Source organism: Oryctolagus cuniculus, chromosome 6 (genome assembly GCF_964237555.1).
Source record: "Oryctolagus cuniculus chromosome 6, mOryCun1.1, whole genome shotgun sequence".
NCBI lineage: Eukaryota > Metazoa > Chordata > Mammalia > Lagomorpha > Leporidae > Oryctolagus > Oryctolagus cuniculus.
Window position 1 is genome coordinate 89,672,620 of NC_091437.1, and position 16,975 is coordinate 89,689,594.

Here is a 16,975-nt window from a genome sequence, read left to right on the forward strand (position 1 = left end):
ATATGCTCACATCTCATCTAGAAGTGCATAGGTTAGGGGCTGGTACTATGGCATAGCAGGAAAAGCTGAAGCCTGCAGTGCCAGCATCCCATATGGGCATTGGTTCAAGTCCTGGCTACTCCACTTCCAATCCAGCTCTCTGCTATGGCCTGGGAAATCAGTGGAAGATGGCTCAAGTCCTTGGGCCCAGCACCAGGGTGGGAGTCCAGGAAGAAGCTCCTGGCTCCTGGCTTCATATTGGCTCACCTCCAATTGGCTATTTAGGGAGTTAACCAGCAAATGGAAGACCTCTCGCTCTCTCTCCCTCTGCCTCTGCCTCTCTCTAACTCTTAAAGAAAGAAGAAGAAGGAGGAGGAGGAGGAGGAGGAGGAGGAGGAGGAGGAGGAGGAGTGGTTAGAGTTTCAGCTCCTATCTCAACTCCAGCTTCTTGCTAATGCACATCTTGGGAGGAGCAAATGATGGTTGAAATTGTTGGTTGCCTGCCACCCATGTAGGAGACCCAGGTTGAATTTGAGGTTGCTGTCTTGGCCTGCCCCAGCCCTGGCTTCAGGCAACAGGCAACTGGGGAACGAACAGCAAATAAAAATGAAAGATATTCTTTCTCTCTCTCTCACTCTCTCTCTCTCTCTCACACACACACACACACACATCTTTCAAGCAATATAAATAAATGTTTTACAGATGTAGAAATAATTCCATTTAAAATTTAAAATATTGAGTTTAAAATTCTTTAAGTTAAAATTATCAGATATTACTTAGATATTACTTAGTATATACCAAATTGATCTTCGTATATAAAGATAATTGAAAATGAATCGATGAAGAATGGGATGGGAGAGGAAGTGTGAGATGGGATGGCTGTGGGTGGGAGGGTGGTTATGGGGGGAAAAAGCCTCTATAATCTAAACGTTGTACTTTGGAAATTTATATTTATTAAATAAAAGTTAAAAAATTATCAGATAAATGAATATAACTTTGCCATTTATTAGCATAAGACAGCAAATTGAGGGTACTATAGCTGCATAGCACTTTGTAAAAGTCACAGAGGAGCCGGTGCTGGTGCTGTGGCGTAGCAGGTAAAGCCACCTGCAGTGCCGGCATCCCATATGGGTGCTGGTTTGAGACTCGGCTGCTCCACTTCCAATCCAGCTCTCTGCTGTGTCCTGGGAAAGCAGTGGAAGATGACCCAAGTCCTTGGGTCTTTTCATCCACGTGACAGAGCAGCCGAGTCTCAAACCAGCACCCATATGGGATGCCGGCACTGCAGGTGGCTTTACCTGCTATGCCACAGCACCAGCACCGGCTCCTCTGTGACTTATTTTTAACATCATTCAATTCACATTTATTCACTCAATCAGTACTTATAGACTCCCAAGAATGTTCAAAGTAGCAGACATATTTTTCTGGAACACCTGGCATTTCACTTTCCTTCGACACTCTTACTCTTCATATCTTCTATGTCAGTTTCCTATTGCTTCATAAAAATTTACCACAAAATTAGTAGCATAAAACAGCACCAATTGTTCACCTTGCAATTCCGTAGGTCAGAAGATGAGCATGATGCTGCTTTCTGCCTCTCTATATAGTTAGTATCACAGGGTTGAAGTCAAATATTGTCGCTCCCCGTCTTCATGGGGGAACGACACAGGACCCTGCGCTGTTCTTTCGTCTGCTCGGCCCTCCCCGGGTTTGCTGCTGGTTCTTCCCGGGTTGGCTACTATCCCTTCCACCTCCGTGGAAGGGCAGTTCCCCCTGGCCACATTCCCCACTTCCGCAGGGGAGCGGCACACCGCCGGCCGGCTTTCTCGGGGGGCTGCACAGGTGTTCCTTCAGCTAGATGTTCCCCTTAGATGTTCCAGGTGCATGCCGTCTCTCTCCTCCTTTATAGTCCTCCTCCGCCAATCCTAACTCGGCTGCCCACACGCCGAGTACGCTGCTCTCCTCCAATCAATAGCAAGTCCTACAGTTTATTAGTTGAACTGGAGGCAGCTGTGTAGAAGCTGTTTTCTCCTCTCCCAGCGCCATATTGTGGGAGAGCAGATGCATAGAATAAGTCTTAATTCCAGTAACTCAGTCTAGTCCGGTTGCTCCCCACAAATATCAATCAGACTGAGTTCTTGTCACAGGAGACCCCAACTAAAATAATAGTTGTTGTGAGCAGAATTTAGTTCCTTTCAGTATTATGACAGAGTTTCTGTCTTCTCGTTAGTCCTTTTATTGTTTTATGACTTATTTATTTATATGAAAGACTTACAGAGAAGCAGGGAGAGAGAGAGAGAGAGAGAGAGAGATATCTTCCATCTGCTGGTTCACTCCCCAAACGGCCTGGAGTTCCTTCCAGGACTCCCACATGGGTACAGGGGCCCAAATACTTGGGCCAATTTCTGTTACTTTTCCAGGCACATTAGGAGGGAGCTGGATTGGAAGTAGAGCAGCTGGGACTAGAACTGGTGCCCATATGAGATGCTTGAACTACAGACAACGGATTAACTTGGTGCACCACAGCACTAGCTTCTCATTGGTTCTGAGCTGGGCCCATTCTGGCTCCCAGAGGCTGGTAAAATTCCTTGCCACATGGCCACCTTGTCATTGTGTCAGCAATGCTTCAAATCTTTGATTTCCTCTTCTTCAATCCTCTTCTGCAACCCACAGGAGAAATCAGTAAGCAGCATTTACTGAGTGCTCATTGTGCATCAGGCTATGAGGTCAGAACATCCCCATTTCTGATGACACCACCCTCTCAACCAGCCAATGAGGTAAACTCTTGCTATTATTTCTATTCTATAAATAAGGAAATTGAGGCACTTGTGTGGAAGTAACCTGCTTCAGTTTGTACATTTGTTTAGAATTAGAGCCAGATTTAGAGAATCTGCAGAGATGCAATGTGAATCCAGGCTATGCTTTTCATTTGGATTCTAAAAAAACAATAAAATTCAGGGGAGGGGGAGAAGAGATAGGAGGAGACAAAAGAGGGAGAAAGAAAGACAGAAACAGAAAATGAATAATGATCATCAAAATAATAGTATCTGCATGTAGGATTTGGGGTGGTATTTTTCTTTCTTTATATTTTCATGAGTTTTGATTTTTTTACAGATACCTTTTGATTTTTTTTAATCAGTAGATTTATTGTAAGGACCACTTTTAGGTTGAATGAAAGTATAGAGTTCTAATATGTCCCTCTCCTCCAAAAGAATTTTTCCTATTTCTTTATCTTGTATTCTAGGTGTGGCACATGTGTTACAATTGAAAAGTCAATACTGATATGTCATTATAACTAAAATCCATAGTTTGCATTATGGTTCACATGTTATTTTGTATGTTTTATGGCTTTTCAAATGAATAACAACATATTTGCATCCTTAGAATATCATACAGCAGTTTCACAAATCTGGAAATTTAAAGAAAAAAATTTGAGGGGCCGGCGCTGTGGCCCAGCAGGTTAACACCCTGGCCTGAAGCGCTGGCATCCCATATGGGCGCAGGTTCGAGTCCCAGCTGCTCCACTTCCAATCCAGCTCTCTGATATGGCCTGGGAACGCAGTAGAAGATGGCCCAAGTCCTTGGGCCCCTGCACCCACATGGAAGACTGAGAAGAAGCTCCTGGCTCTTGGCTTCGGACTGACGCATCTCCAGCCGTTGCGGCCTATTGGGGAGTGAACTATCAGATAGAAGACCTTCCTCTCTCTCTGCCTCTCCTCTCTCTCTATGTAACTCTGACTTTCAAATAAATAAATAAATAAATCTTGGCCGGCGCCGTGGCTCAATAGGCTAATCCTCCACCTTGCGGCGCCGGCACACCGGGTTCTAGTCCCGGTTGGGGCACCGGATTCTGTCCCGGTTGCCCCTCTTCCAGGCCAGCTCTCTGCTATGGCCAGGGAGTGCAGTGGAGGATGGCCCAAGTGCTTGGGCCCTGCACCCCATGGGAGACCAGGAAAAGCACCTGGCTCCTGGCTCCTGCCATCGGATCAGCGCGGTGCGCCGGCTGCAGCGGCGGCCATTGGAGGGTGAACCAACAGCAAAGGAAGACCTTTCTCTCTCTGTCTCTCTCTCTCACTGTCCACTCTGCCTGTCAAAAATAAAAAAAAAAAATAAAAAAAAAATCTTAAAAAAAGAAAAGAAATAGAAATAGAAAAAAATTTGAAAGGCAAATAATGGTTTCATATGTAAAGCATTTATGAATGTGCAATAGGTAATTTTAGTCCAGCTTCCTTGAGGTTAGCTTCACCTCTCCAATAAGACCGTATTTGTATTTTATAGAGAATAAAGTTTGTATGCAAGACGTTGATCTATCATTCTAGTTAATTAGACTCACACTTTGGCTTCACTGATGCAATACCATTTGTGTGTCCCTATCAAATTTTGCTGTACTGTCTGCCTATGGAAATTGGTTAAATGTGAGCTTGGGAAGTTGTAGTCCTTTATGATGGTCAAATCAAGCACAGCAACAGCAAAGCCCTCTCATGCCAAAGATTCTCTTGATGGTGAAGCTCAAAAAATCAAGACACATTCTGTGAGTCTTAGAGAAGAATGAAAACTCAATAGAAGTATCATTCGTTAGTACACTTACTTTAAGGGCTTAACATGAGCACATTTTGATTCGTGGTTGAAGAGATGTTGACACAAATAGGAATCAATAAAGTGTTTCATTAAAATAGTATAGCTTCTTCAACCTTATATTCTTCGGTTCTTTGTATTTAAACATTTTTATAATGTTATTATTTGTGGTATTGTCTTTCTGAAAGACATTAGAATATTTATTACAATTTTATTTGTCATGAGAAAAGTGTTGATTTTTGGCTCTTTTGACTATCAGTAACATATAGATTATGAACCAGATTTTGATAATACAGTTATCTATCTTTCATCAGTTGGACTTAATATTTTGGAATTTTTTTCTTTTTGCATCATATATGATTTAGGATATCCAAGCAAGAAAGCTAAAGCAATTATGAAACTGGGATTGGTACATTTTAGTGAAAATTAAAGGGAGTAAAAAAAGTAAATCTATAGTAGCAATAAATACATTAAATCAATGAAGGCAAGTCATTCCCTTAAAAAATGCCTTAAAACTAAATTCTCTGGCCGGCGCCACGGCTCAATAGGCTAATCCTCCACATAGCGGCGCCGGCACACCGGGTTCTAGTCCTGGTTGGGGCGCCGGATTCTTTCCCGGTTGCCCTTCTTCAGGCCAGCTCTCTGCTGTGGCCCGGGAAGGCAGTGGAGGATGGCCCAAGTGTTTGGGCCCTGCACCCCATGGGAGACCAGGAAAAGCACCTGGCTCCTGCCATCGGATCAGCGTGGAGTGCCGGCTGCAGCGCGCCAGCCATGGTAGCCATTGGAGGGTGAACCAATGGCAAAAAGGAAGATCTCTCTCTCTGTCTCTCTCTCTCACTATCCACTCTGCCTGTCAAAAAAAAAAAAAAAAAACTAAATTCTCACTTCTATAATGAAAAATTGAGGGCTACAATAGATTTAGATAGTCATTTTGTAAAAGTAGTGTACCTTCAAACTATATTGCACCTCATGTAAAAAGTGAATTTATAGGAAGGGTGTCTTACTAATGAAAGAATCAGCTATGAAAATTATTATGGAAGTAGATACTTGTCTCAGCTATTAAGTCACTTCTTTGAACATTTGCTTCTCATACCAGAATTCCTGGTGTGAGTCCAGGCTACTGTGCTTCTGATCCAGGTTCCAGCAAACATACATAATAGGAGGCAGCTGACTCATACTTGAGTACTCAGGTCCCTGCCACCAGTGTGGAAGACCCAGTTGGAGTCTCCAAGCTCCTGGAGCAGCCCTGGCTGCTGTGTATTTAGGGAGTGAACCAGTGGGTGGAAAATATCTCTGTTTTTCTATCTGTATCTGTTTTTCTACCGTTCAAATAAAATGAAATAAAAAATTTTAAAACAAAATTATTATAATATTTGGCATAATATTTCTTTTAACTAAAATCTATAAACTACACTGATGCATCATATAGTAACAGTAATATATTTGCTAGTGGAGAATTTGTCTAAAAGAAAATGTAAGAAAATTCCATGAGGTTTTATAAGAGGAAAAAAGAGAAAATCAGAAGCAGAGGTAGAGGTGCACCAGATTTGCCCATAAATGTGAATTGGCAAAAACTTCCTTAATTATGAATTGTTGAAGTATCATAAGCCACTTTATTAAGCAGCCTCAACTTGGAATATCAGCTATATCCCAGTGAATCCCAGAGTTAGAATTAAGCCCATAATTAGTTCCTAAGCTATAGAAATCGATATCCAATAGCCTATTATGGATAACATTTTGCTCAGATCCCCAGTGGGATCTCAGGTTTAATATGATCCCACACTAACCTCTTAATCTCTTATATGCCACCTTGACCCAATTTTCTCTTCTTTCAGGTTTTTGTTCTATGTCACACAAGCATTGATCCATTTGCCTAGCTAGAAGCAAAGCTTATTTTACATTCCTCTTTTCCCTTCAATCCTTTATGTACTTTGTTAAGAAATGATGACAATTCTAGTTTTAAATTATTTTTAGAGGCAATAAATCTGGTGGTGGTGGAGGGAGAGATTGAGAGATCTTCCATCTGCTGGTCTGCTCCCCAAATGGCCATAATAGCCAGGGCTGGATGCAGTGAAGTCAGGAGCCTGGAACTCCATCCAGGTTTAAAACATGGATGGCAGAGACACAAGCATTTGAATCATCCTACCCTGCCTTTCTAGGCACATTATCAGGGAGCTGGATCAGAAGCAGAATAGTTGGGACACTGAATGAGCACTACAATATGAGATCCTGGTATTGCAGAGGCAGCTTAATTCACAGTGGCTTAACCCGCTGTACCACAAGGCTGGCACCTAGTTACTATTATTTGGTTCCAACCTCCTTTATCTGCAAGGCTCTCACTAATCTCTAAATACCCCTCATCAGAAATTCTTGCCCTTCAAGGAGCATGTCACATTCAGTGATTGTTGCAACACTCTGAGTAGATTATTTGCCTTTTTCCACCAATTCATTTAGGAAAAGTTCCCTAGCACCTCTGATCCTAGCTGGACTTTAATGTGCATGCATAAGAATTGTTGATCACACTGGGTTGCAACTGCTAGTTCACCAATGAGCCACATGAAGCCAGGGACCCCTGGGACCTCAGAGATTCTGGCATTTGGCAACAGTTCAATATTTACTGAGAGAATTAAATGCTTGCCAGAGTCACACTTTGAAGAGCTTTGAATAACATATTAAGAAATTTATAAAGCCCTTTAGGACAGAAGGGATGAAATCTAACCATGTGTTATAGAGAAAATTTGGTAGAATACTGGATGAGTGAAGTAGGGGGCATATTTATTGTACAGTAGGCAGAAAAGTCTGGAGACACAAATATGGGTTTATTAGGTTGAAGAATGTGTATATAATTCATGTGCTATTTTATACCACAGATGAATTACATTCTGAATACACAGCATTAAAAAAACTCATAAAGATGGGTCAACAGGTTATGCTGCAACCTTTGATGCAAATTCCATATTGGAATACCAGTTCATGTCCTGGCTGCCCCACTTCTGGTCCAGCTTCCTGCTAATGTGCTTGGGAAGGCAGCAGTGGATGGCCCAAGTAGTTGTCTCCTGCCACCCATGTGGGAGACCTGGGAGAGTTCCTGCCTCCTGGCTTAAGCCTAGCACAGCCCCCATCATTTGGGCCATTTGGGAAGTGGACCAATGGATGGAAGAGCACTCTCTCTACCTCTCTCTCTCTCTCTCTCTGTAGCTCTGCCTTTCAGACAAACAATATAATACATCTTTTAAAAAAATTCATATGAAATCAGCCACTATGCTGAAGTTAAATGTCAAAATAAAAAGAACTCAGTCTTTTTGCTAGCTATAAAATACCCCTCTCAAATACTGAAATTCTGATATCAGATATTAGGCAGGAAAGTGTGATTATCATGCTTAATATCAATTGAACATATAAAATTGTAAGTATTCCTATCTTCTTATAGTATTTTAATGTGAATAGATTAGTCCTGAAATACAGAAACTATGTTGCATGTGTTCCTATTGGAGCCCTTGGAGCAATATACTCCACAGTTTGTTTGATGCTCTATATGGAAATTTGCTTAAATTCTTCTATCTAGGACATCCTGATATTCACATGGCATTCTGCATATTGGTAAACCTGTCAATAAAGATAAAGAATAAATATAAAGGGATGGGCACTTAGCCTAGAAGTTAAGACATTTGGGACATTCTGTATTTTAGTACCTGGATTCAAGTCTTAGCTCCACTCCCAGTTCTAACTTCCTGTTAATATACACTCTGGGAGGCAGCAGGTGACAGCCCAAGTACTTGGGTCCCTGCCACCTTGAAGGAAACCTGGATTGAATTCCAGGCTCCCAGCTTTGAACTTACCCAGCATTGGCTAACGTGGGCATTTCAGGAGTGAAACAGTGGATGGAAGCTCTCTATCTCCGTGTTTATGTCTCTCTCTCTCTTTCCCTCTCTCTTAAATATAAACATATAATAAGAATTTCAAAAGAATAAATATGAAAAGATACTTTCCTCTAAGTTAGTGCTAGATCAATAAATATTGAAATATCTTTGTCCAGCGTGTCTACCAGAATTATTTTTTACCTTAGCTAAAATTTTCTTGGCTATTACTTGTAAAAATTTAATCTAAGAAAGTCTGTATTAATAAATTTCCAATAATATCATTAGTTTTCTCAATACTTAATAACACAATCAAATTAAAAGGACCATCCTATGCTATATTACAGAATTCAAACTTGCAAAATAGTAAGGCCACAGGTATGGTACATATTTTCTTAGAAAAATGGATGGAAATGCATTAAAAGTTGAGCAAAGTAAACAAAAATTTTGCTGCTTCACAATATCCAAGCTGTGTTTGTATATATTGAAAAACTATGTTTTTTCTGTGCATTATCAGTATATACATTTCATACATGTGATATAAAAGAATGACATATTTTTCATAAAATTATCAACAGTAGGATGAAGTTATCACCAGCATTATTACTTAAAAGAAAAATATACTATTATGAGGAATAAAATTTTAAAACAATACATTAAAAGTAAACTATAAGAAAAAATAAATAATTCCTTTAAATTACATAAACTATGAGCCCACATGCTAGGAATAAGGTAAATGCATTTCAAGGGTCAGTACTGAATCCGTCTTACTTCATGATGGGTTGTTTATGACAATCAATATTGCCACTCATTTTTGATGATCTTTTGTGTCCTTTGTGACTCACATTAAATGCATCAACATGTTTGATTTTTAATTTAGCCTTGTTAAAGTAATTTAGTTCAACCTTCACTGAGGAAATGGTGTTATTTGCAATGACAGTAGATGCCAGTTGGCCTCTCAGGGCAAATGGACTGTCAGCCTCATTGTCAAGTATGGAATTGATGTAGTCAAGGAGCTTGTGAAAAGGGAGAATTGTGGAAACCAACATTTAACAGTACTGGGGGGAGGGAAGCTCACTGCTTTTTCAGTTTTTCTCCCTAATAAGTTACCTATTATTGGCACTTTGAAAAATTCTATTCTTTTCCTCATCCCTGAGGGTCAAAATCTCAGTCATTTTTTATGTTTTATCTTCCATATCATCTATAACAAAACATAGCAATTGATATTTCATGTTCAGTACAAATGCTCTCATCCTAATGAAAATGTTTGCCATTTTAGAACCATGTCTTTTCAGTAACATCAACTGATCCTCTTAACTTCAGTTTCCCAGTAAATAAAACTACTAAAAGACTATTACTAAGTATATATTTTAAAAAGCACCAAAGCATTTGGTGTCACTCATAGCCTACAAACTAATATCTAAAATCATTTGCTAGTACTCAAGCTTTTTCATTGTTTGCTTAGCATTTTAATCCCCCTTTTGTCATTACTGCTATCAACACTGAATTTACCCGACAGCCTTCCCCATTCTCTTCATGCCATCCCTTTACCCAGAATGCCTTTTCATTTGGTATAATTTTCTAATCCCAGCCATATGTAGGACAGCTTTCCAACATCACTTCCCATGTCTGACTCCCATTGGCCATGCCATTTTGTTTGAAACACAATGATAGCTCTATTTCTCTACCAAGGTTTGGCCCTTGCATATACTTTCTTGAATTATTAATTATATTTTAGGTTTTTAAAAAGGATTTACTTATTTATTTGAAAGTCAGAGTTACAGAGAGAGAAGGAGAGGCAGAGAAAGTGAGAGAGAGAGAGAGAGAGAGAGAGAGAGAATCTTCCATCTGCTGGTTCTCTCCTCAGTTGGCCACAATAGCCAGAGCTGCGCTGATCTGAAGCCAGGAGCCAGGAGCCCCTTCTGGGTCTCCCATGCAGATCCAGGGGCCCAAGGACCTGGGCCATCTTCTACTGCTTCCCCAGGCCATAGCAGAGAGCTGGATTGGAGGTGGAGCAGCCGGGACTCGAACCAGCACCTATATTGGATGCTGGCATTGCAGGTGGCAGCTTCACCCACTATGCCACAGCGTTGGCCTCATATTTTGAGTTATTTTAAGGAAGAGGGTTTTTCCACTCTCTCCTAAACTATGTACTTTATACATTATGCGCTTGGGTTTATTGATTCAATCATCACTAATTTTCACTGGCTATTGATAGCATAGCGTATTAAGAAGAAAACAGTTTTCTAGTTCAGAATAATCAGCCCGTCCCTTCTAGTAACTAAAAGGAGAGAGTTTCTGTTACATATTGTATGTGTGCTATTTTATAAAGGTAAATTACAAATCCAAATAATGTCAGGGATGTCTAAATATTGATAAACTTAATAACAGTTGAACATTATTTAGTTGCCCATTGTCTGTGTACTATTATCCTCCCAGCTAAAGTATGAATTCCATAGGAACAGAGGATTTTGTTCTTTTGTTTCCCACTCTATGCTTTGACCCCAGTTATAATTCAATATCAAATAAAATATTCAATAATATTTATTAAGTGAATTAATGTAATTTAAGTACTTAGCAGAGTGCATAAAGTTTAGTATTAATCAAGAAATATTAATTAAATGAATAAAAACTTTCATTCATTAAGGAAGGCCAATATTAGGAATTTGTGTGAATATTTTGAATATCATTTCAGAGACCCTTACCGTAACTATTACCATAAAATTTGGATTTTATATTTGACTCAGGACACTGCTTCTTAGGGAACAAAGATTCAGCCATCATTGCAGCATGTGAAGGAGCAGTTCTGGAACTCACCTAGAAGACCCAGGATAACAGCACTGGCCAGGACCTTTATCGGACCAGCTCTATATGGATGGAGTTTAATGTGACCACTTTGGTTGAAAGAGAGAAAGTGAAGGGAATGTGCATAGTGTTAAAAGGTTAATGAACGAGCCGGCGCCGTGGCTCAATAGGCTAATCCTCCACCTAGCGGCGCCGGCACACCGGGTTCTAGTCCCGGTTGGGGCGCCGGATTCTGTCCCGGTTGCCCCTCTTCCAGGCCAGCTCTCTGCTATGGCCAGGGAGTGCAGTGGAGGATGGCCCAGGTGCTTGGGCCCTGCACCCCATGGGAGACCAGGAAAAGCACCTGGCTCCTGGCTCCTGCCAGGATCAGCGCGGTGCGCCGGCTGCAGCGGCGGCCATTGGAGGGTGAACCAACGGCAAAGGAAGACCTTTCTCTCTCTGTCTCTCTCTCTCACTGTCCACTCTGCCTGTCAAAAAAAAAAAAAAAAAAAAAAAGGTTAATGAACGAGGTGCAGGGAACAGGGGAGCAAAAAGGACCTATTACACAAAATAGGGGGTTTAGTGAAAAGTAAAAATGTGGGGACCTTTGTTCAAAAAGCAGGATAAAAAATTTAAAATGTAAAATTTATTACTTCCTCTGTGGTCTCACATTCATTTCATGGTATATTTAATTTTTAAAAAAGATTTTATTTACTTAGTTAAGAGGTAGAGTTACAGAGTGAGGCAGAGGCAGAGAGAGAGAGAGAGAAGTCTTCCATCCACTGGTTTAATCCCCCAGAGGGCCTCAGTGGCCGGAGCTGAGCCAGTCTGAAGTAAGGAGCTAGGAGCTTCTTCCATGTCTCCCACATGGGTGCAGGTGCCCAAAGATTTGGACCATCTTCCACTGCTTTCCCAGGCCACAACAGAGATCTGGATCAGAAGAAGAGCAGCCAGGACATGAACTGGCACCCTTATGGGGTTCCTGTGCCTCAGGCAGAGACTTAGCCCACCATGCTACAGCATAGACTGTTATGGTGTGTTTTATTTGCTACTTAAAGTCTTACCCTCTAGGAATGGGAATGGTTCCTGGGAAAATGCAGACCCTCACAGATGCTCAGGAATCCCACCTGGAATTTGGCATCCAGGAGTCCTTCCTACCAGGCACCTGATAGATGCGGTAGACCTGGCCAGAGCTGAGATGTCAGCTTGCCATTTCTAAGAACACCACCCAACATATGTTGGGCAGATATCCCTATCAAGAAATTTGGAGGCAGTAAGTTGAACTTGCATATCATGAACTTGCTTATGGAATTCAATAGATTCCTGACCCCAGAGGGTGACATCATCACACTTGCTGAGTTGCTAGCCTGAGCATTGCTGCCATCATTTCCCACCCTGGACCACAGCTCAGCATGTACTATTGACCGCAACCCAGCCCATGCCCTTACCTAAGTCCCCACATGGACCTTGCAGAAGTGAGAGGGGAATGGAGAAATGGGGGTTTCAACCTCATGTCTTCACCAGAAAGAGGGCTTCAGCAGTCATAGAGAAAGGGAGAAAATGGGATACTGGCCAGAGAGAAACAGCTACTAGGGAAAATGGTCTAAGAAATCATCTGAGAAGGTAGACACTTTTGAGCTGCTTCCAAATCTCTGATATGTATTCCATTGTTCATCTCACATGACTTACAGAGTATAAACACCAAGATAAATCCCCTAAGAATTTTAAGATTGAAGGGGAGAGCACTAAATCCAAAGAAGTGGAACTTTATTGTCTTGACCACTCTCGTTGCAGGACCATAAAGCCAGCCTGAGAGCACAGGTTCAAAGGAAATAAAACCAGGGACTCGGTCCTCTGCTCACTGACTGGGGAGTAAGGAGTCAGGCAGAGTCCATTCTGGTGTTGTGAATGAACCATGTCACTGAATGCTTGCAACTGGTACTGTCTAATCGCTGTGTAGACCTATAACATAATGGCCTATCATTGCCACTGCAGATAAGTTTACAATAGTTTTTGTAAGTCAGTGATTATACAAGAAAAGGAATGGTCATAGGAAAGAAAAAAAAGCATTTGATTCAGAGATTTAAAAAAATAAAATAAGAGAGAACAGCATAGTCTTCACTGAGAAATACAATTATTTGTCTCCTGGTTTTCAGTTTTCAAAAAAGTTCATATCTTATTCAATTCAGTGTAACCATCACACTAGGTAAATAATATATTGCAAAGCTACTTAGAAAATAGGAGATCTCTATAATAAGAAGTCTTTAATTTTTGTTGAGTTCCGTGTGTGTTTTGGGAACTTTATAAGTATGCATGATTTTCATAAATGCATAATAAAGTAAATATTATCTTAATTTTTGATGAAAAAATAGAGTTGAAAATTATTATAACTAGTCAAGGACACATAGTAAATGAAGCGGCAGGAGAGCAGGTAAGGCAGAATGCAATGAATTTGTACTTGACCTTCCTGCAATGTGCACATAAAACTTTCTTAGAAAAATACTTAAGGAAAAGAGAATGCATAATTATGTATTTCTACTGAAGAAGTTATGTCCATGAAGAAACAAAGAAGGTAATACTTAAACTCATTCATTAGATTTGTAGTCTTCAATTTCCTTTACAAATCTCTAAAAAGAATATTTTTGGAAGCAAATAGACCTCGTTTGAGCCATTGTATTATCACCATATCCAGTTATATATGCAGAATGAAAGCATTGCTTACAGAAAGAAGTAAAAGTAAAGCTGGCTACATTTTCCTTAGTAATTATGTCTCACACAAGTATTTTAACAAACATTCTCTAAAAATCTCATAACAGAGAATTCTGAAAATTTTTGTTATAATTTGCTTATATTAGTATTTTTTCCAAGAAATTTGTTGCATTTTAACATGTTTTATTAGCATTCTGTTGACACTTGAGTTTAATTTTGAGAAGTAGTTCATCAATTACAGTTCTGATGAAACAACATATTGGTTCCATTGAAACAAAATGGGTTGAAAATCGCCTTATACATTGATCTGGTGGAAACCAAAGTCATAGGAAGCTCTTGCAAGGTTTCGTTTACTTTCAAAATACTTACAAATCTATAGCTTACTAAAAATTCCAAACAGAGGATTCTTAAAGAAAATTAATTCTTAGTATATCTTCTGAAGTCTTAACAAGAAAATTGTCTTAATATTTCAAAAGGACTTCTGATGTTACAATATTTACTTCATGGGGTCTGGGTCATTGGTAAACCTCTGTGGATTTAATTTCTCTGAATAAATTCCATCTGGCTGCGAGTTCATATTCTGTCTCCTCTCTGTTCTGTGCCCCTTTTCTTACATTTCAGTACCTCGTGTGAGGAGGCACCAATCTGCATTCTTTTAACAATATTAACATACTAAATTTTTAAATTCTGAAATGAAAAGTTAAATCTCTATAATTCACTGAATGTCAAATTTCAGTTATTGAATTTTTATAATCATAGCATAAAGTTTTCATTAGTTTCCTTATTAATAAAATAAACCACAATCATAAGCTAGCATTTATCTGTTACTTTTTTATTAATTAAATCTGGGGCTGTTTTTCATTCTTCTGTTACAATTTTTCTAGAATAATTCTGGAAATGGAGCTATTTGGGGTCAATATCAATTGCAAAGCCATTAGTTTAATTCACTGTGTATAATAATAATAAAAGAAGACATAAGAAGTTAGAGTTGTGTTCATTGAACACATATTAATTACAGTACCTATAAGTTTTGCATCTGAGTAATATCAAATGATGTTTCTAAATCAACTATCTGTGGTCTTTCACTCAAAACATATCACAAGTTTTGTTAATAGATCACCACAATGAAAGGGAATCCCCATGGCAGAAATTAAGAAATAAAGTGCAAGAGGGATTAACCTCCAGCCTCCTTGCTTTTATCTTCAGCATGCCTCAAAACCAGAGAGAGACTGCCTAACCACTGAAAAAGATTAAAGGTGGTAATTAGGCTACGAGATAAAAACCTATCACCCGTATGTCAGGCTGACTAAACTAAATCTTCTAGGGATTAAAACACTCACATATGTAGACACACACACACACATGGAGTAAGCTTTGTCTCCAGTGAAATCCCACTGATGATCATCTCTTACATATATTTGTAAGCAAATAATTTTGTTAGAAATTATAAAATATTTTGAAAAAATTTTTAGGTACACTCATTAGTACTGTTCTGATCGAAGCTGTTTTTAAAATTAAATACTGAAATTTAACCATAGGGGAATTAGAAGAGTAACTGAACTTCATCACAATGAAATCCAGAATTGCTAATCCTCCCATTTCCTCCAGTTAAGTAAGTCTATTTTGAAGCTATATATTATGTATATATTTTCCTATTTTTCTTTCAGAAAAATAGATAATATGTTGGTCATATATATGAATTATGTGACATCTCAAAATGGGTCTGAAATATTTTATTGTTAATTGTCAAATACAAAAATTGTTGTCTAAGATAATAATTACCTCTGAGTAAATTCTTTCATTTCTCTTCACACTTCATCAGTAAAAGTTCACACATTTTCATTTTTAAGTTATAAGAGAACATACACATATACATTTATATAACATATAGGTTTATAATATTTATACATATAAAAATGAATAAATATATAAGCAGATGTGTATACATTCACATTTGTATATAAATCCATGTGTGGGTATGTGTTTGTACATTCTATTGTATAAAGATATCCTCTACTCATTCTCTCTCAAATGCTATTTTCATTTGGCCACATTTAAAGGTTATATGAAAGATGATAAGATTAGAAATCAAATAATCAATATGTTATCTGAATGGTATAGCTGCTAAGTTCCTGCTTGAGAATCCTGAATCCTATATCAGCATGTCTTTGTTCAAGTTCTGACTCCATTTCTGATTTCAGCTTCCTGCTAATGTGCACCCTGGGAGGCAGCAGATGATGGCTCAAGTGCTGGATCCCTGACATCCATATAGGAAACCCAGATTGAGTTCTGGGCTCCTGACTTCAGCCTACTCCAGTCCAGGCTGTTGTGGATATTTGAGGAGTGAACCAATTGGATGAAAGTTCTGTGTCTCTGTGCATTTGCAATTAAATTTTTTTTAAAAAAATTAAAATACATGAAAACAGCAGCATTCAAACATTTTTCAGGTAACTGCTATATCCCAAAAGAACATTTTGAGCCCATAATAAGAGTCAATAAAATAGTCAAAGAACAATTTTATATAAAGATACCACACTATGAGAACTGATTTGCCACCAGTCTGCATCCTGCCCTCTAACACCATGCTCCCAATGCTGTACACCCATTTCCCTGGGCTTGAGTCACAGTTGCAGTCAGTCCTCCCATGGCTGTTGATCAATTCTGCCTCCAAGGGACCTCATGCCTGTTGCACCTTTTCATCCCTGCATCCATGCTACTGATGTGTCCTGTATCCACTGGGACAGAATCACAGTGATCTTCTCCAGAGGCCCAAAACCATCTTCGTGAGTGATTCACACATTCACGATGTCCTCAATGCCAGGACTCTTTCCCTTGACTGGAACATTCCTCCAAGGGAAAAAATAAATAAATAAAAAGGAGAGTCCTGCAGACTGCCCCACTGAAGAGCCCAACAGCCCTAAATGTTAAGGCCATTGCAGGTGTCCACAGATTTGACTGCTAAGAATCCCTTCTGTGTTAGTTTAGCTGATGGAGCCACATGGAAGCAGCATCCCTGTGTTCTACCTGTAGCCTGAGATACTGCACTTCATTCAGTTGTTGCACATAAAACC